The following is an 18707-nucleotide window of genomic DNA, read 5'->3' on the forward strand; positions in this document are numbered from 1 at the left end:
AAACGGCATTTTCAAAATTTGACTTTGATCTTGTATTTCTTTTTGTTACTTTTTTTTTGTAAAGAATATAGCGCTTAAACGCGATTTTAACTAAAAGTAGGTAATATACCTACTAAGATATGGGAGCAATCTTTGGAAGTGTTTTTTCAAAAACTTTGAGTTAATGGAATAAAATTTGACTTCGGTTAGTTTCGAAACAGCCGTACAAGTTATTCAATTTCTTTTATTTTTGGAGGTTGAAGTTATTATTTATTTTAACAGAGATCCTCCAGCATCCATGACTAGGTGGGCCAGTACGCTCATTTAGGGGGAATAGGGAGTGGCTTAGATCTGGAATCCTTCTGTAGGTTCGTAGGGCAGAGACCTGGGTTTGCAGCAAATCTTCTGGTAGAAAGAACCGTCCATAGACCACATTCATCGTTAAGCCATCTTGCTTAACAAGCGGACTCTTAAATGTCTGCTGCGAAGTATTTTATAAGGAATTAGATGAGCCTATTGGATATGCCGAGAGAAGACCTAATTTGTCAGAGGTTCCAAAACTGCGCTCCATATCCCTCGCTACTGCTTGTGCAAATCAAAAGCTGATTCTCCGAACCCAGAAACATATCGTCTAAGGCAGGGGGTCCCCAAACTTTTTACCCAGGGGGCCAGTTCACTCTGCCCCTCAGACCGTTGGAGGGCCGGACTATAAAACAGACTATTTTAAAGTAAAGAAAAAAAACGGGAACAAATAGAATATTTCAAATAAAGAACAAGTAAATTTAAATCGAACAAACTGCCCAGTAACTCATGGGAATAATGGGCCTGCTTTTGGCTAATGAGATGGTCAATGTCCGGTTTAGTTATAGTGCTTTGCCTTTCTTCCTACTTCTGCTGTTATTTTACACTGTTTTCGGAGCCATGACGCGTCCGTCCCGCGTCACCGGAAGTAGTACTGTACATGAGCGACGCAGCGCTTTGCGGCACCGCCGCACATATAGTGCTCCTCTCACTGACCACCAATGAAAGAGATGCCCCTTCCGGAAGTGCGGCGAGGGCCGGATAAATGTCCTTAGGGGGCCGCATGTACGTAGCCCGTGGACCGTAGTTTGGGGAACCCTGGTCGAGGTATCTTTGCTGAATGGAGGCGTTACCTTTTCAGCAGCTGAACTAGAGCCCGCTTCTGGCCTGGGTCTATGAATATGTTCTTAACCGAGAGATTTAGCTACAAATTTCGTAAATCTAGTAGTTGTTGGTTGTCTCATTTCTTCCAGTATTCTTTTAGTTAAATTTTTAGAATATATCTGAGATGAGAAATCTCATATATTACCTAATCTATTCCTTTATTTGCTTACATTAAATTTATATTTAATTGCGTGGAACAATAACTAATTTAATTAATATGAAAACTGATGATAAACTTTTTGGGATTAGTCAGTTCTAATAAAAGTTGCGCTCAGAATGTAAACGTTTTATCTGATTACAACTTGGTTGAAAGTTGGTGGGAGCCGAACGTTGTACACAATGTTGAGTCAAGTCTCTGGGGTACGATCTCACTTGTGACTCTATATAACAAGTTTCTGCATGAATAGTACGCCGGATATGCTGTTTCTGTATATTCTGCTGACGTAGGAATTACCTGCCGGAGATAACCCCGGTTTAGTTACGAATCAATTCTTTCTAATTTTGATGCGTTTTTTTTTCAATTAATCGTTTATATCTTTGATACAACAAAATTATTTAAAAGCGCCAAATTGGTCGCAGTTGTACTATTTCAAGCTTTCCTTCTGTACCTTTTCAAAATTTTAAAAAAAGATGGCTGCAAAACAAAAACTTGACCTTCCCCAACAACAATTACGATATGTTTTCTAACTTTTGGGCTTTTTGCCCTAAAATGCCCTTACTTATTAACAGCAAATTATATCTGCCCGGAAAAGCTTTTTTTAAAAAAAAGTATCACGCACTTAAATACTTTCAAGTTTCATCTGAAACCAATTTTCCTGAAAAAAAAAAAAAATATAATCACTGTTAGAGACCCAGGTTAAAAAAAAAAATTAATAACTATAAAAACCATGTTTTGTAAATATATAATATAAAAATAATCAAGCAAAGCAGTGTTGTCAGTTCAAATTTGCAAGTCCTCTTAGAGTAAAGTACAATTCCAACCTTAGTCTTCCAAAGCGAATGTTGCTCGGGTGTCTTTCTCGATGTGAAGCAAGCCTTCGATCGGGTTTGGCACTCGGGCTTGCTCTGGAAACTCAAGGGCATTCTATCGTTCACAAACTTCCTCATCTTGAAGTCCTATTTGTCAGATCGTTATTTTCAAATTGAAATCGGTGCATCGTATTCAGCTGAACATCGTATTGAAGCGGGTGTTCCTCAAGGAAGCATCTTAGGACCTATCCTATATCCTTAGGACAGCAGACATACCGATCCATCCTGAAACTGTCCTCCTAACTTATGCAGATGACACAGCTATACTTTCTCCTCACATTGATCCAGTAACTTCACACAGAAACCTTCAAACTCATCTCTTTTTCTCTTGAGGAATGGTTTAAAAAATGGAAAATCCAGTTAAATAAGACAAAATCTCAAAATATTACTTTTACTCTTCCTCCGATCTTTTATGACTCAATTTCAATTCCTCCTGCCAATGTTGTCCGTTATCTTGGGGCTTTATTTAGACAAAAGACTGACTTGGAACCCGCACACACGACTTAAACGAACTGAAGTTAACAGGCGTTATCGACTACTTAAAAGACTACTAGACCAACGTTCAAAACTTTTACTTAATAACAAACGACTGATTTATACTTCTATACTAAAACCCACCCTGGACGTACGGTATTGAACTGTGAAGTTCAACGAAACGCTCCAATCTTCAACGAATTCAATCGCTTCAGTCAGAAATTCTCCGCACTATCGTTAAACAGCTCCATTTTACGTTTCAAATCTAACTATCCACATAGACCTGGAAATTCCGTTTGTAGGTCCAGGTTGTACGAACTCACTATAAAAGTTTTCATCAGAACTTGCACTCTCATTCCAATCCTCTTGTCCGCCATTTATCATTTCATCACCATCCAGATCATCCTCCCCATCCAGTGGGCTCTCGATTTTCTCTCTTCTGAGGAGAGTAGCTAATCCTGGAGAAGACTTAGGGAGTGTTATCACTGCGGTAACTTCTCCTCTCAATTAGTGATTTTGTAGTGGTTTCAGCTATTGTCATTGTTATTTATGGCGTATCTAGGCTGGTGTAACTTAAAAAATAAATAAATAAAAAAAGATTCCAAATCAATAAAGTAAGTAGTTACTTAATCACGTCGCGAAGATAAATCTGTAGATTGCAGTTTCTCATTAAAAATAAAAATAATTATGATTCTCAGCAAAGGAAATTAATAGTTTCATCGAATAAATAGAAAATTTTATTGAATAATTTCCTGTAAAAACAATAAAACATTGCACTTACCCTTCCCTGGCCCGTTTTCTATTTTGGGATCGTGGAAAATCTTTCATTTTAGAAAATCCTTTCTAATAATACTTTTAATTAAAACTAGAATTTTTCGCAAAAATTATATTTTCATTAATATTTTAAATCCTTTCAAATCTTTTCTTCCATTCCTGTCTTAACTTGTTTTCTCTTCTTGTGAAAAAAAAACTTGTAAGAGTTTATAGATTCAATAAAAACATACTTAGTCAATAAAAACAAATTAAGTTAAAACTCTTTCAAATAAAACCAGTGCTGGGAAAATCGTCACGTGTTCACAGGCGTACCAACAGAAAAAGACAAAGCGACAAATTTTCTCTCATGTTTTCATCCTTATCAAAATAAAATACATGAATATAAATATTATTTGAATAATAAATTCCGAAGTAAATATTTCTGATATTTTGTTTGTCCAAGCATTTCGTCAAACTTTTTGTGACGGTATAATGTAATCAGCTAGTAGAAAAAATATCTTAAATTTTGAGCTTAGCTTTAATCCTCTCAGACTCTAAAAATAATAAATTTTTTTTTTTTAAAGTGAGGAAAACCTTCATAAAGGTACCAATGCGAGCGGATATGTGGGTTTCCTACCCACTAAAAAACCTCACTTCCTCGATTTCCTTGATGGACCCAGCCCGGGACCGTTTATCACATTACTTCAGGCTGGACCAGGACCACTGTACCATGACGGAGGACCACTCCGTCATTTTTCCATCATTTTAGCTTAAGTGTTCCTCTTCAGCTATCTTCTTTTTCAAAAATATCGCTGACGGTCTTGTCCACCTTAGTCCAGTTGGACTTCACAGCTAACATTTTACCCACGATATTCTCTGGGGTAATGCTCCCTATCTCCAACTCCAGTTGCATTCTTTCTTAGTCCCATCTCTTACACTCGAAAATGGTGTGCCGTGCATTGTCCTGAACTTCCTTACAATAAACACACCAAGGGCTCTTTACTTTTCTCACAGTGTTCAGATACTTCCTGAAGCAGCCATGACCTGGTTAGAAACTGAGTCAAGTAGAAATTTACTTGACCATATTTCCTATCATATCATCCTTCAATCCTAGGAATCAACACTCTTGTCCATGCTACCTTCTTGCTACAGGACTCTCATTCTTCTTGCCACTTCTTCAGAGTGTCTCGTCTTGCCTCCATTTTAATTAGCCATCGGTTTTCTCCTGTTCTTTCATATATGGTTCTTTCGCTCCTGAGCGAGGAGGTAGATCGGGATAACCCCGGCCACTACCATAATTACCTCTTCCCGAAGAACCCCTCTTCGTTGCACTGCAGACAGTCTCTTAATAATAATAATAATAATAATAATTGTAATAATAATAAAACGTAAGGAATAATAAAAATATAATTTACGATACCAACAATTTACGTGAACTTTTTAGATATTATTCTCAATGTTAACAGTAAAAAAAAGAGCTGGGAAAATTCTTGATTGTCCACAACCATAACCACAACCCTGTATATATAGCTACACAATCCGGAATAAATGACGAACGAACAGAGTACTGGAAAAACGACCCAACAGTGCTAATATGGTTTTTCTTCTTGTGTCTGTGTGTACAATTGTATAGTTGCTAGTTTGAAGGTTTTGGCGGGGGCGGGAGAGGAATGAAAGAGGGTTCACGCGTGTAATCCCCGTAGCGGCCACATGTGTTCACAATTCTGCTGGTGGTCTCCCGCCAATAATGATGCGCTTACCATGAATTTTTAATCGAAACACCCAGTTGTATGCAACAGGATGAACTAGTTTTGCGGCCATCCGCTGCTATTCTAATGGTAATTTTATATTACCAGCGTTCTCTTTCTCTCTCTAATATGGAACGGGCAATGGTTTGACCCAGTTTACATCCTTTACCCGTACACATATTACCCGGTGAATAAATATTATAGTGCCCTTTAAACCTGTATTAATAGACAAAACTATATTTATTTTTAATTAGAATAGTTTTTGCATTCTTTTACTATTTCCTAGCTACGGAAGATATTAAGATTCTGCATTTTTCCCCCGGAAATAACAGTTTGTCAGTTGTTTGAGTCAGCAGAGTCATGGAACTTTAACGCTGCAGCAAATTTTTGGGGTTACAGCCATTTTTCTTTTGTACTCAAACGTTCGTGCGTGAGTAAATACACTCTCAAAGTGAGTGAGAGCTAAGTTTGTTTCCATACTGAGGGAACCTCAAAAACACTTACCAGTGATAACTCAATTTAGACGCAACACTTTGCCCATAGACCGATAAGAGAAAGTTAAAGGGAGAGCGAGAAAAAAAAGAGGAAAGAACAAGAACTTGAAGAAGCTTGTAGAGAAAGAAGAAGAAAAGTTAGAAAATGCCGACACGATTTGGATGTAAGTACGGACCGAAGAGTGCGCTACGTGTTGAATACAAAATAAGTAGGGACGCCCAGAGGATGTGCGTTTTGTTGGAGTCCAACTGTAATACTGGGACAGACGGTACATCCTCCACATAACTAGACTATGTAGGTCCTAGGTGTCTGCAGCTTTGATGAGGCGGCGGGGGTGAAAAAGCATTTTCCAGACATAGTTGCGTAGTTACAATATTAGGAGAGTTTTCCCCATGGCAGTGGGTGTCTCCCTTTAGAAGTACGATACTTTGCCTTCAGCATCCATGGTACAGAGAGCCCTATTTCTCTTCACAATACGTTGCAGCTTTATTATTTCTATAAAATTTTATTTATCAATATCTTCATAATAAAGTGAATTTGCTGTTTAATTCATTACATTTTCATTTAACAAGAATTTTACTCTCTCGTACTCCACGTAAAAAGAAAAGTAATCCCCTTTTTTTTCAGGCGTAGCTTAACGTCCAACTACGAATTAGGTGTACTGGGCGGGGCCGGAAGCCCATACTTTACTATACATAAATTTTTTCTAACAAATAAAAAGTATCCATAAGCGGGATTCGAACTGGGGATCTCCCACTTACAAAGCCACGCTCTTGACCACTAGATCAACACCCACCACGAATGAGAAGAGAGAAATAGAGTGTACTCCACGTAATATGCAGCTTTGCGATCGCGTCCATTTTTCGAACTGAATTGCTATATTTTTATTTGAACCCGTGCACTTCCCACAATAATTTATAAATCCTATTCAACTTGGACCTCACAGAGTCCTGCACATTCCATAACAGGATTTCCCTAGATCCCCTTAATCCGTAACTTGTTCCACATCACTCTTAGGCAAAATCTTCTCGAAAGCGGAAGCGCCAGTTATTTAAGATCACCTATTCACCTTCTTCTACTTCTTCTTATTTATATATCTTCCTCTTATAAGTTAGAAGTATTACCTGTTTGGAGATTTTCGATTTTGGGTTTAGAATAGATTAAATTTGGGCGGCCTCAAGGCCTACGCCAACGCGACCCCTATGGATCTATTGTGGCTCCCCGACTTTAGAGCTAACCCTCCAGACCCGTCCGCTTAATCAGAATCTTAATTCTGGAGAGTGGCTCCTGGGTAAAGCTCTCAGGCCTTGGTTTTTCCTCCACGAGAAGTAACATCCTTAGCCATACAAGCTCCTTACACTGACACAACACGTGCAGTCCCGTTTCCTCTTCTTCCTGACAGAACCTAAAAAGGATATCATCTGCCAGGCCCATGCGATGCATGTGTTTTCTGAGCCTGCAGTGGCCAGTTATTAGGCCTACAATTATCCTTATAGCCCTAATTTTGGGTTTACATCGAGAACACACAATCTGGGTCACAATCAATTATAAATTACCAATAAGATGTTTTTCCAAATTGGTCTGTTTGTATATCGGTCTTCCTGTTATAGGTACCGTCACCATAACTCAAAAACAAAAACAAAATCCTAATATTAAGATTTTAAATTTAATTTAAAAAATCACCGCACTAAATTGATTTTTCAGTTTTTTGGAGTTGGTGACCACAGGAAGGTATTCTTGGTCTCATACTTTCCATACTTCCGACATCCGAGTATGCCCACACATTAATATCTTTACTTAAGTAGGTGACACAGGTATCCTCGCCCAGCAAACTATATCCGGTCTTAAGTACTAGCATCCTTCAACCTCCTAGAATCCCTCAAATGGTTTTGTAGATAGAGAATAAAGGGTAACGGCCATTTAGAAGTGAAAAAAAAAAACACAACCTCCACAATAGGATGTGCCATCTAACCTCCATTTCTTATAAATCAGGCTTTACTACCAGGCGTTTATATAGTAGACAAAAACGCCTGACCTAGATCCCACGTAAAGAAACGAAGCTAGAAAAAACTGTTAATATCTTTACAAGTGAATTCTGTACAAACTAACCCCCCCAAAACAACGAAGTACTTCACGACAATCCACTACAAAAACCAATTTTTGTCTTACTTCCGGTATCGCAAAGTCCACTTCCTCGCACATCATCACAATCCTGTAATCCACCAACTTTCCACAGCATCCACCCCTCAGAGGAGTGGTCAACAGTGAAATAGTGTAGTTTGGCTGAAATAGTGTTGATAATCACTTCTGGGTGATTCCTGCTTCGCCATCATTTCTTCCCAACCTGAATGCTGTTCGCTGATTCCTTTAGCGGAGCAGAGGTTTTAAATTTTTCCAATAAATGATTGAAAAATATATTAAAGTTTTTCTTGAAAACAGCTAAAACGATTCCCTTTAAACTTGGCTGCTTCAACCGCACTATAACTTTTAAATTAGTTAAAAAAATCTCAAAAGAAACATTTTTAGCTGAAAAGTGAGCTTTAAATATTTCCCTCTTGTGGTCTATCGATTAATCCTTTCAAATTCAGCGATTTCCCTTTGACAGTCAACATGGCGAACATTTATAAATGTATTTTTTCTGCGATCGTTTAATAAAGAACCCGCTAAGCAAAAAAGCTGGGCAGAAATGTCTAACTACCAAAATTAGGTGTCATGGCCGGGTGATAGAAAGTCATTCTTTAACATTTTTAAAATTAAATAAAATTAAAGGCCTTTACCTAATTAAAGACCTCGTATGGCTCTAAATTTAGGGAATGAAGTTTAATTTTCAATCAATTTTTAATAAAGTACTTGCTATGCGTGCTTAATTAATAATTTTTGATTAGCAATTAATATTAAATATTATACGAAGTTTTGTACCTCTAAGAGAAGCCTTCGTACATTCTCATCTAATTTCTAATTCATGATGTGGTGTTGTTATTTCATGAAGTAGTAAAGAATTTTTTTCTTCTAAAATCCTGAAAACTAATCGGTAACTTACGTAAAACTTACGAATATAGTAACTAGTTAACATCAAGATTACCCACAATGCCAGTTACTGAAACAATTGTAAATACTAAATTCAGTATCCTGTCTAATCTAATACGGGTAGCGTATTCGTCAAAGTTTAGAGTTTTTTTTCCCCGCCAAATTATGGAAACGTTTGCAGAAAACTGCACACTTAAGGGAAGTGTTATCACTTCTCGTCCTACATGCTCTTGTGAGCAAAACATGCGACTGAATGAGTTCAACTTCTTATGCTCATACAATGAATAACTGTCCTTATTTAACCTTTAATTAGTGAATTTAAATTTTTTTTCAGTTTAAACAAAAAAAAATAGGCCATTAAGTTTGTTTTTTATTTTAATAAGTAAAAAGAAATTCTTGTTCTGGGTTCATTGTGCGTATCTTGAAATGGGTGTTTGATGTTAAAAGAATACGTGATGTTATCTTGCAGAAATGTTATTTTAATGTCTAGAGTAGAGAGGAAAATCGATTGCCATTATCGTTTATGACCGGTAATGATATCGATTCAATTTCAGAGTTGTTTCATAAAAAGGTTCTACCATTTGCACCTGTGACCAATAACTTTTTTAAAAAGAACTTCCAATAATAATTTTAAAAATTAAAATAAAGATTCCTTTTAAAAATGTATCATTTATTAAGATGATTCGTCCTCTTTATTTGTTATTGGCAACTACGAGGTCCATAACTTAAAAAAATGGTTTTGTTCGATGAAGCGAGACTTCACCGACCGCCCAGAATCCCGTTGAAATCAATTTTACCAGAGGACAATGATAAGTTCAATCAGGTTATGGCCAGGAAACTTTTTGTCAAGTGCCTTGAAAAGTATAGGAAAAAATTGAAAATGCTATATGCAGTCGCACTTCTTTTGTTACTCGAAATTCTATTCAAATGTTTAAAAAACATTTATTTTATGCTGGTGTCGTACCTTGAATGCTCCGCAGTATTCATATTTATGGATTGGTTAGAAAAGCTGACGGAAGTTGATGATTAGTTTCTGGTGTTGGCTTATAAGGAAATGATTCAACGTTTATCTCGCACATATCCGAGACTTCTTGGTTGGCCATTGTGATTTAAGGAGTTATCTCTAAATAATAAAGATCATAGCAGATTCTTTTCTTGTATTGTTTTTCGTGAAGAATTCGTGGGATATAGGAGGATATGAAAACAATCTCATGATAGATTTTTGGAGGTGTAATGAGATTATGTTCAACCACTTTGGTCGGAACTGGTTGCGGATGTTAAAGAGATTAAGGTTTTTTGTTCGATTTTTGAGTGAATTTTACTCTAGACTAGGCTTAATTCATTTCATGGAGCTTGAAGTGTCTAGAGGAGGGCTTTTGGTAGCCTATATGTCTATAGTTCGCACTCATATGTCAGTTTTTTTTTTTCAAATCTTCCCTTTAAGCCTTTAGAAGTATCTGATAAGAACAATGTCATCTTTCTGAAAAAATATTTCTGTGTTTCCAAATTTTACTTAGTATCTACTTCCGTTTTCTACTTCGGGTTCTTCTGTGAATACATGATAAGTATAGGCTATTGACATCATTTGTCTCTTGAAGTATTCCTCTAAATATAAACAAAAAACCATTCTATCGAGGATTAAGGGCTGCAGAAACTAATAAAGAGAAAAATCGCGCCTCCTTATATCTCCTTACTTCCTAAAATGCCTGTATGTCCTGAAAAACCAGACCAGAGGAACATCCTTGCTATAAAAGTACTTCCTTCATTCTCCTAGACATTCCAACACCAACATCAAGAATTTAGTATCCTTCTGCTTACTAAATTGATTCTCTTACACAGTTAAATTTCAATGCTGGTTCATCCACAGTACTATACAGGATAGAATAGACCTTTGCCTGAAAGACAAAAGTTTTGTCCAGAAGTACTGCTAAGTTCTGTTTGTATCAAAATAGTGAAACAGTTGTTGCAGACCTTACGTTTATATGAAACATCTGAAGTAATTATGAATCCTCAATATTAAACTAGAGCTCGGTAGAAACTAATCTCACAGCTACCTTGATTCCATCAGAAGAAATACATTTAATAAGGGACTCATATTAGCTTCTCATAACAAAAAATGGAAAAATGTCCATATCGTCTGCCTTGCCAGAAACATGCCCGTTTAATTCTGTAACAAAATTTCATTCAAAATATAATCAATCAAATTCAGTGCGTAATAAATAATATTTATTTGTAATCAAATTAGTTTTCTGTAAAAAAAATAATAATAATCAATCATCTACATTTAATAAATTAGACTGGCACAATCAAGCACAATGATGTGTACGCAATCACCAATTGATTGCCGGTAGATTTATATATGATCTAATAATGCCTCTAATTACCGTTTGCAATACATTACTAATACATTATTTATGTATGCCTGTTTTTTCTTTTATCGCATCAATGCCTATTTATTCTTCAGTATAATATGCTTGTAATACTTGTTGATTGTCATATTTATCTTTATTATACTTCCACCCTTTTTTCATCCGCCTCCTGGATCACACTTTTCAACTTGTTGATTTCTTTGTTCATGCTCCATAAACTTTACCAAATATTAGTAGCGGTCCAACAAATATTGCTGCGGTTATATTTACATAACTTCCTTCCCCCTCCACTCCTTAGATGTTAGGTATAGTTAAACGAGATAAGTATCTAGCATCCTAGATTTTACATTACGAAGTAATATTTAGAAAAATAAAATAATAACCCTTTACTGTGAGTGCCAGACTACTTCTTCTCCGAGCAATTAAATTTAGTCGAATTTCCATTAATCATCGAATAATGTTTTACTGATTTGCCGCAATAAAAATAAAAACACGTTTTGTCGGAGCTGTACCACAGCTCTGCCTTATATTCCATAAAATCATTACTTTTTTGGAATAAATTTTAAGACAAAATAATCGCAGTTAGTGGTATCAAATATAACAAAACCCATTGCAGTCTATTTCAAAAAAAAATCCCAGGGAATTTATTAAAATCTGTTGAATACAATATACAATTAATGCCTGATCTTTTAAAACTGGAACGATACAGAGAAGATTAGCATGGCCCCTGCGCAAGGATAACACGCAAAATCGTGTTTTCCTAGGCGCCACGGTAGCCGAGCGGTTAGAGGCGAGACCTGTAAAGCTAATATGTATTGTGGGTACTTGGTTCGATTCCCCGGTCTTAGGCCTTGGGTTTTATTTAAAGGTTAATAAAAGAAATTTACAGTAAAGTATGTTTGCTAGTTGCCTCCGTCCACGACACCCTAATTGGACGTAAAGAACGCATGAAAAAATAGGCAATTTACTTTACTTTTTTTCCTTTACTGCCTCATCTTTTCCAACCTCAAAATTTTGGGAATAAATTCCTTTTTCTTTTTAATTTTAGCATTAAATTCTTATTAGATTGTTTGATAAGTATTATTTATTGAGATGGCGCTTTAAAATAGAACTTAAATAACATCCAAAAGTTTTAAATTTATATTAATGTATCGTACATAAAAAGTTGAGAGAAAAGTGTAGAAGCCATTTTGGAGAAAATGAACAATCTATTGAGTAAAGAGATTTTTCTTTGAACAACTTTCTCCAAATTCGATTTCCGTAACTCATTTAACTCACTCTAGACAGAAATAGGAACGTACATTACTGGAAAATGGTACTTTAGAGAGAATCTACCCACTCACTTCTTTCCTAGGAATATTCTTAATTAAATTTTCCAAAAATCTAAAATAAAATGTTAGAAATAAAAGTTATAACAAATACATATTTACAATAATTTTTTAATACTTTCTTAAAGTATAAAACCTTATTATGACATCCTCTAGGTGGCCTCTAGGCGAAATATAAAGTTTTAACTAACTGCGATTTTTAATTTTTGGATTAAGGAGAACATAAACACAATCACCAATTGGTAAACACCACTTCTTCGTACTTAGACGTGCTTTTAAAGTAAGTACCATTTTTGGAATTCGGCTGCTGCAATGCTGCGGTCGGCATGCGAGCTGTGTAGCAACAACATCTGTCCCGAAGAAACATTTGACCAAGTTTACGTTCTGTTTTTTTTTTGAGCACTTAAATTGTCTCCGCCGATTCACTAATCTCGCCGACTCTGAAAATACGCTCTGTGATTCGTTTTCTAAGCGCTAAAGTTGTGAAAGTGGCTGAAATTCAGACTTCATTCAGTAAGACCAGATGAAGTTTATGGTAGAAAACATTGATGAGCAGTAGAATGGGTTTAGAGCTTTATAAAGATGGCCGCCGCCACGAATGTTCTTGAAGTGAAACGTATTGGCCGACTTTCTGTCATTACTGAAGATTTGGTGCAGAAAAAGTTGAGCGCCCAGTGGATATCGCCTGCTTTTTTCAGCATTTGAAGATGCAACTGGGTAGTCAGCGCCACAACGACAATGACGTTGTCAAAACGACCGTGTTGTAGTGGTTGTCAAATCAGGCGGCAGACTTCTGTGAGGATGGGATTCAAAAGCTGGTTGTATGGACACGATAATTGCCTTAATATTAGTGCCCATTAAGTAGAACAGTAGATTAAGGTACCAGGTTTTCCGGTAAAAATAAAATTGTTGGGTAAAGTGTTTTTCTTTTATTTCAAAATGGTACTTACTTAAAAAACACGCCTCGCAGTTCCGGTGACTTCTCAAAACCGGAAATCTAGTATAATACCTTTACCGACGCTCTTTTGGAGAATAAATGTCAACAGCATTTTTGGTCACCATAAACCAGAGATCTGAATACCCCCTACCTTGTTCTTCTGGTGACCAATGTCTTACTAAAGCCCAGAATGAGCCCAGTTTTGGAATTTTTTTGGTTATTAATCTATTGTTTTCCAAACTGAAGTGGCAGAAGTTCATGTTTTATGTTCAACTACTTTGAACAAAACCTTGTACAATATTCCATCCATCATTTAATTTAGTCATTTCCAGTGGGCAGGAGAAAAAGGTGTTTTAATTTTTTGTTTTCTTTGCCATTTTTTAATTTATAAAAATCTAATCAATAATGCACAAACTTGTACAATTTTACAACAACAGTAATTAATTAGCCTGAATTTAGGATTTACCTCATTTTAATGGATTCAGTGAATGAAAATTGAAAACAGATTTTGAACGAAGTGTAAATAATATCAAGCATTTCCACCAATGCAGCAGCATTCAGCACACCGAGCCCCTTCTCACTTCTGAATGGTCTCAATCCTCCATTAATACTATTGATGAATTGATAATTGATAATCCATCAGTGTCCTTCAAATAACGGCAAAAAAACAAAATTAATCTTCTGCGGACAAACATTGATAAATTTGCTGCTAACTCGCACAACAATCGCTCCAAACGTTATCTGGCAAACTTCTTATGTACTTGTAGATTGATTATTTCTTCCATTTTTGAGGATTTGAGTTCATTTTAGGGTTTTTTTTTGGGGGGGGGGGACAGAGATGAGTTTAGGTTCTCTTCTTGTAGGGCTTTATAAGATAAATTCGTTGTTCCGTCGACTCATTTCTCACTTTAAGAGCTTGTGACGAAAAAGCGATCACATTCTAGGCCCTACTGTGGCTGAGAGGGAGCCAAATACACCCTTATATCTGCGATAATTGAATTTAAAATTTCATTAATTTTGAATTTTGGGTTGTGTAAGTGATTCTGATCTTTTTATTTGTTTATTTAATTTTTTTTTAATTATAAATGTAATACTATTGCAATTTTGCTAAAAGCACAATCCAACCAAACAATATCAATTTACAGAAAAGCGAATAGAATTGAATTTATTAGGAGCCAATAATGAATTTAATTCAGTTAATTGTCTAACTCTCCAATCATGAAAATGTCATCGTTACACTTTCATTCTCTTCAAATTGATAAAATGTTTCTCTCTTTCTCTTTTTTGCCACCCTTTCCTCATTTTTTTTTGTATACTGAATATTAATTTAATCAATTACAGTGATTTATACTAATTGAAATGTTCATTCATTTTATTGAATAATTAGTAATTTTCTAAGACTTTGCCTGTTTGGTATCAACTTGGAAAACTTTGCTTTAACTGAACTTTCCGGTTATATAGCTAAGGAATAAAATGAACTTTTAGCCCAGAAAATCTTGTTCTGCAAGTGTCTTTAACGGGAGATAAAGTGGTTCAGAATGTGTATTTAATGGGCTAATTTTCACGAAAACTTGACCGGTCTTTTCATATTAGTTTCAAACTAAATGAAAAAAAAAACTTCCTAAACTATTTTTGCTGGGGGGAAAACTGTTCACTAGTTTTCTCTAGCTAGTTTTTAAAAAAATAGTAATAATTAATTTTGGGGCAAAGTTTAATGTAATAAACAATTATTTACATGTTGGACTGTCAATAATAATTTTTAACAAAGAAAAATCTTTCAAGTTTTGTATTTGATTTTTTTTTAATTTTTCGAGAAAATGAATTAGCTAAATGGTTAGTGTACTGGATTCCCACGTCTGCTCCGCCTGGAGCCTGGACTTGTAGTAGCAACATCAAGAAACTACAGGACAAAGTAAAACAAATTTCTGAGACTCGCAGACAGACTCTCTCCTCGGACGCACTAGAATTGACTCACTCCACGGAGACTGCGTCCATTATCCCCCCCGGTACACTCCTATATCCAAAATCGTCTGCTCAAGCTCCTTTCCATCCTAGTCTGCCATCCTAATCCACTCTGTCGCGACATAGCCTCCTACAGATCCTTCTATACTCTACAGACATAAAAGAATAAAACAGATACTCCTCTAACTCTCTACACTAGCTGCAGGTTTTTCCTCTCCTTTTTCCCCTGCATTCCTATCCTGCTCACTTAACCTTTCTCGTTCCTCACTTGTTATGAAGGTTAAAATGTATTGAACATTATACTTCATTATTTATTTTATGTATATATTTATTTAAATAAATATTTAATTATTATTCATTCGGATTCACACACGAGATCCCGAGTTCGAATCACCAGCTATCGGCTCTTAGAAGCTTCTTACAGCTCACTGTCCGGTCTGTAACGAGAGAACGCTATCCGGAAGCCGCCAGTGGTCTTCAGACGTTAACGGGCCTTAATTAAAACACAAGTTTATACAAATAATCATCTTAACGTTATAAACAATATTTAAAATATTTACATATCGTACACAAAAATAAACAAATGTTTAATGACTGAAAAATTTGGATTACAGCTATCAGATTAATACAGGAAAAAAGAGGGAAAAGCTGTAGCTTGGAGGGAATATTAAATGGGGATTGTGTTTAAGTATTTTATGTCCTTAGGGAATGAAAGGATCATAGGTGGCTATTTCACGGTAGAGAGGATTAGAATGTATAATCTAGAGTGGAGAGGAGTTTTTTTTTTTGGGATAAAGAAGTATATTCGGATTATTTTGCGAAGTTACTGAACTTAGATGTGGAGCCATCAGTAGCAAGTCTGAAGAAATAGTTCTCATTTTATCTGAAAGTACTTGATGTTACCGTTACTAGACTGGCTTCAGGCGTACCAAGCGTCGAGTACATCGGCCTGATGCAGGGGAGGAGTCTTTTTGTACCGTCATCTTCGAGCCAAATGACAGAAATTGGAAAACCTAGTTTTGTAGTTCTCTTTGACTAGTGCGTAGGATAAAGAAGGTCTATTTGATTTCCATGTCTAAGCCGAAGTATTCAACGTGATTAGAACAACGGATCAAAATACTATTCTATTGCGGTAGCAATTTAGTGATAAAACGTATGATATTACTTATGGTGATGTATTTCAATTTTTCATTTAGAACTGTATTTTGCCAGTATGTGTATTTTAGCTTGTGTGCTAGTAATAGTATCGATTCTCCATGATTATGATATAAGACTACATCATCCAAGTACAGATCAAGGTCTATATGAGAAGGTTTGGGATCTTTTAGGGCGAGTTTGCCAAATATTTAGTTCAGAGTAAAAGCCGTTAAACAAATAAATAGTTATTTGAAACTTGGGAAATCAAATAAACATTCAGATAGGTCTGTGCAAAGAAGGAAGTTAGATATATAATTTGTATTTGTATTTACTTTTAAGTTGAGAGCTATCCAATCATTTCTATTAAGTTTCTAGTATGATGAAGGAAAGAGTTAACTAGGATCCAAGTGAAAACCGAGCGGTTCAAACCTGTCAATTTTAGCTGTTCAAATTCTCAGTTTCTACCTCATGCATGACCCATCAGCTTCTATTCGCGAGATGTAAATTCTCTTTCTTCTTTTAAGCAGGAGCTGGGTAGGTGTGCCTCACATACTGACTTCTTGATTGAGAGGCGCCACCCCGAATGAAGTAAGAAAAAGTCAATACAAAATTAATCTAACTTTAATTTTTCTTCAGTGGAATCATGGCGTACTTCTTAATATATAACAAAATGTCTTTAAATCCCGCCGAAAAAGAAAATAGACTGCAAAAGTAGCCCTTCTAATTTTCTTTATTGTAAGATTATTGCACTCCATGTGGGACCGGGTGAGAATAGTCCCACAGTATCCGCTGCCTGTTGTAAGAGGCGACTAATAGGGGAAGTGTACGGAAAATCGTCTCACCTGGAATGGTGTAGTAAGCCCATGCTGTCACCAGGAGGGTGTAGAGAAACCGTAAGTCATGAGCTGGGCATGGCTGGGCCAGTGACTATTCTAGGCCTTAAAATAGGAGACTAAGAGTCTCTATGAAATGGTACCACGGGATCGTGAATCAGCCTGCTGGGGTTCTGTCTCCAGGTTCATCAGAGTAGAGGAAAGGTTTCGTGGTGGTCGTGAAAAAGTTGGTAGAATCCCCTTGGTCTACTGTGTGGGAGGAGGATGGTCGTCTAGCCTTCAGGAATAGTTGCGCCACCTTCTCATTCACCGCAAGAACATGTAAGATTATTGCAGTTTTCCACTTGCATGCATGCATCCTATTTTCCCTTGCTACTAGTTTTCGTTCATTGGTTGGAGTTTGCATCAGACGATTAAGAAAATTTTTAATCAGAAAGTCAGAACGATATTTTCAAATTGTGAACGTTGCAAAATGGCTAGTTGAATAATTATGTTGCCAAAAATTAATTGAATATTAATAATATGTAAAGAACTAGTTGTGGTAATCCCGAGTTCGAATCACCAGCTACCGGCTCTTAGATTACCTTTCCCTAGGAGCTTCTTACAGCTCACTGTTCGGTCTGTAACAAGAGAACGCCATCTGGAGGCCGCCAATGGCCTCAGACGTTGTTGACACGCCTTCACAGAGTTTCATAGAGAGAATACGACATTGCGTTTAATATAACTTCGCATCATAACTGAGGAAGGCAAACGTTCGTGCCGAAACGTTTAGATTTGCGTAAAAACTATTTGAAAACCTACATACATCCAACAAAACAGGGTGTAAAAGTAGAAAACAAAATTCAACAAGTAAGCAAAACAAGTCTAAAGTTTATCTATTTGTTATTTTAAAGCTTAAAGTAGCGCTCTTTAAAAAACCCATGTCTGTCCTTGCATTTGCTAGTGCATATTCCTGCAATTATTAAAGCACTGGATTACATCCATTACCCACAACTATCCAGTAATTCATGAAAAATTTTGTGTTTAAGTAGTTTGCGTTAATGGATCAAGTTAATTCCTCAGCTAGACACGGAACTGCAACTGAAATTTTCCGTCTTCCGTTCCATTTTGTAACTTAATGCATATCCGCTAATGCATCTCTCTTTCGCTCTCACTCTCTCCATGAGCCTAGAGATTGCTGGCAGTAAATTAATGACTTTTGTTTTCCATTTTGAGAAAATTTATTTATAATTATTTTATGCCTTCAAAAGTAAAGAAAAATGTTCAGTCATTTTCTTTTCCAATTTTAGATTTTCACTGTTTTCCGGATATATCTGTTTGGAGGTCCCCATAGGCCCCCCCCTACCACCCAAAATAAGAAGTTTTTATAAGTTGTATGTCCCTGTTTAAGTCAGTCAGTCTGTACGTAGAGAGCTTAGTCAGGATAACTTAAACACGATAAATCCCAGTAC

The 18707-nt window shown here is 36.2% G+C and overlaps 1 protein-coding gene and 1 pseudogene across 1 annotated transcript in view; both read left to right on the top strand.

The window, feature by feature from the left end:
• Positions 1–18707, top strand: part of LOC141451362 (rho-related GTP-binding protein RhoE-like) — a 285880-nt gene that overhangs the window by 101748 nt on the left and 165425 nt on the right. The gene's annotated exons all lie outside the window — the stretch shown is intronic.
• Positions 11727–11818, top strand: LOC141451582 (U6 spliceosomal RNA; annotated as a pseudogene).

Source organism: Rhodnius prolixus, unplaced genomic scaffold, assembly GCF_049639745.1.
Source record: "Rhodnius prolixus isolate KJV_2025 unplaced genomic scaffold, Rpr scaffold_8, whole genome shotgun sequence".
Taxonomy (NCBI): Eukaryota; Metazoa; Arthropoda; class Insecta; order Hemiptera; family Reduviidae; genus Rhodnius; species Rhodnius prolixus.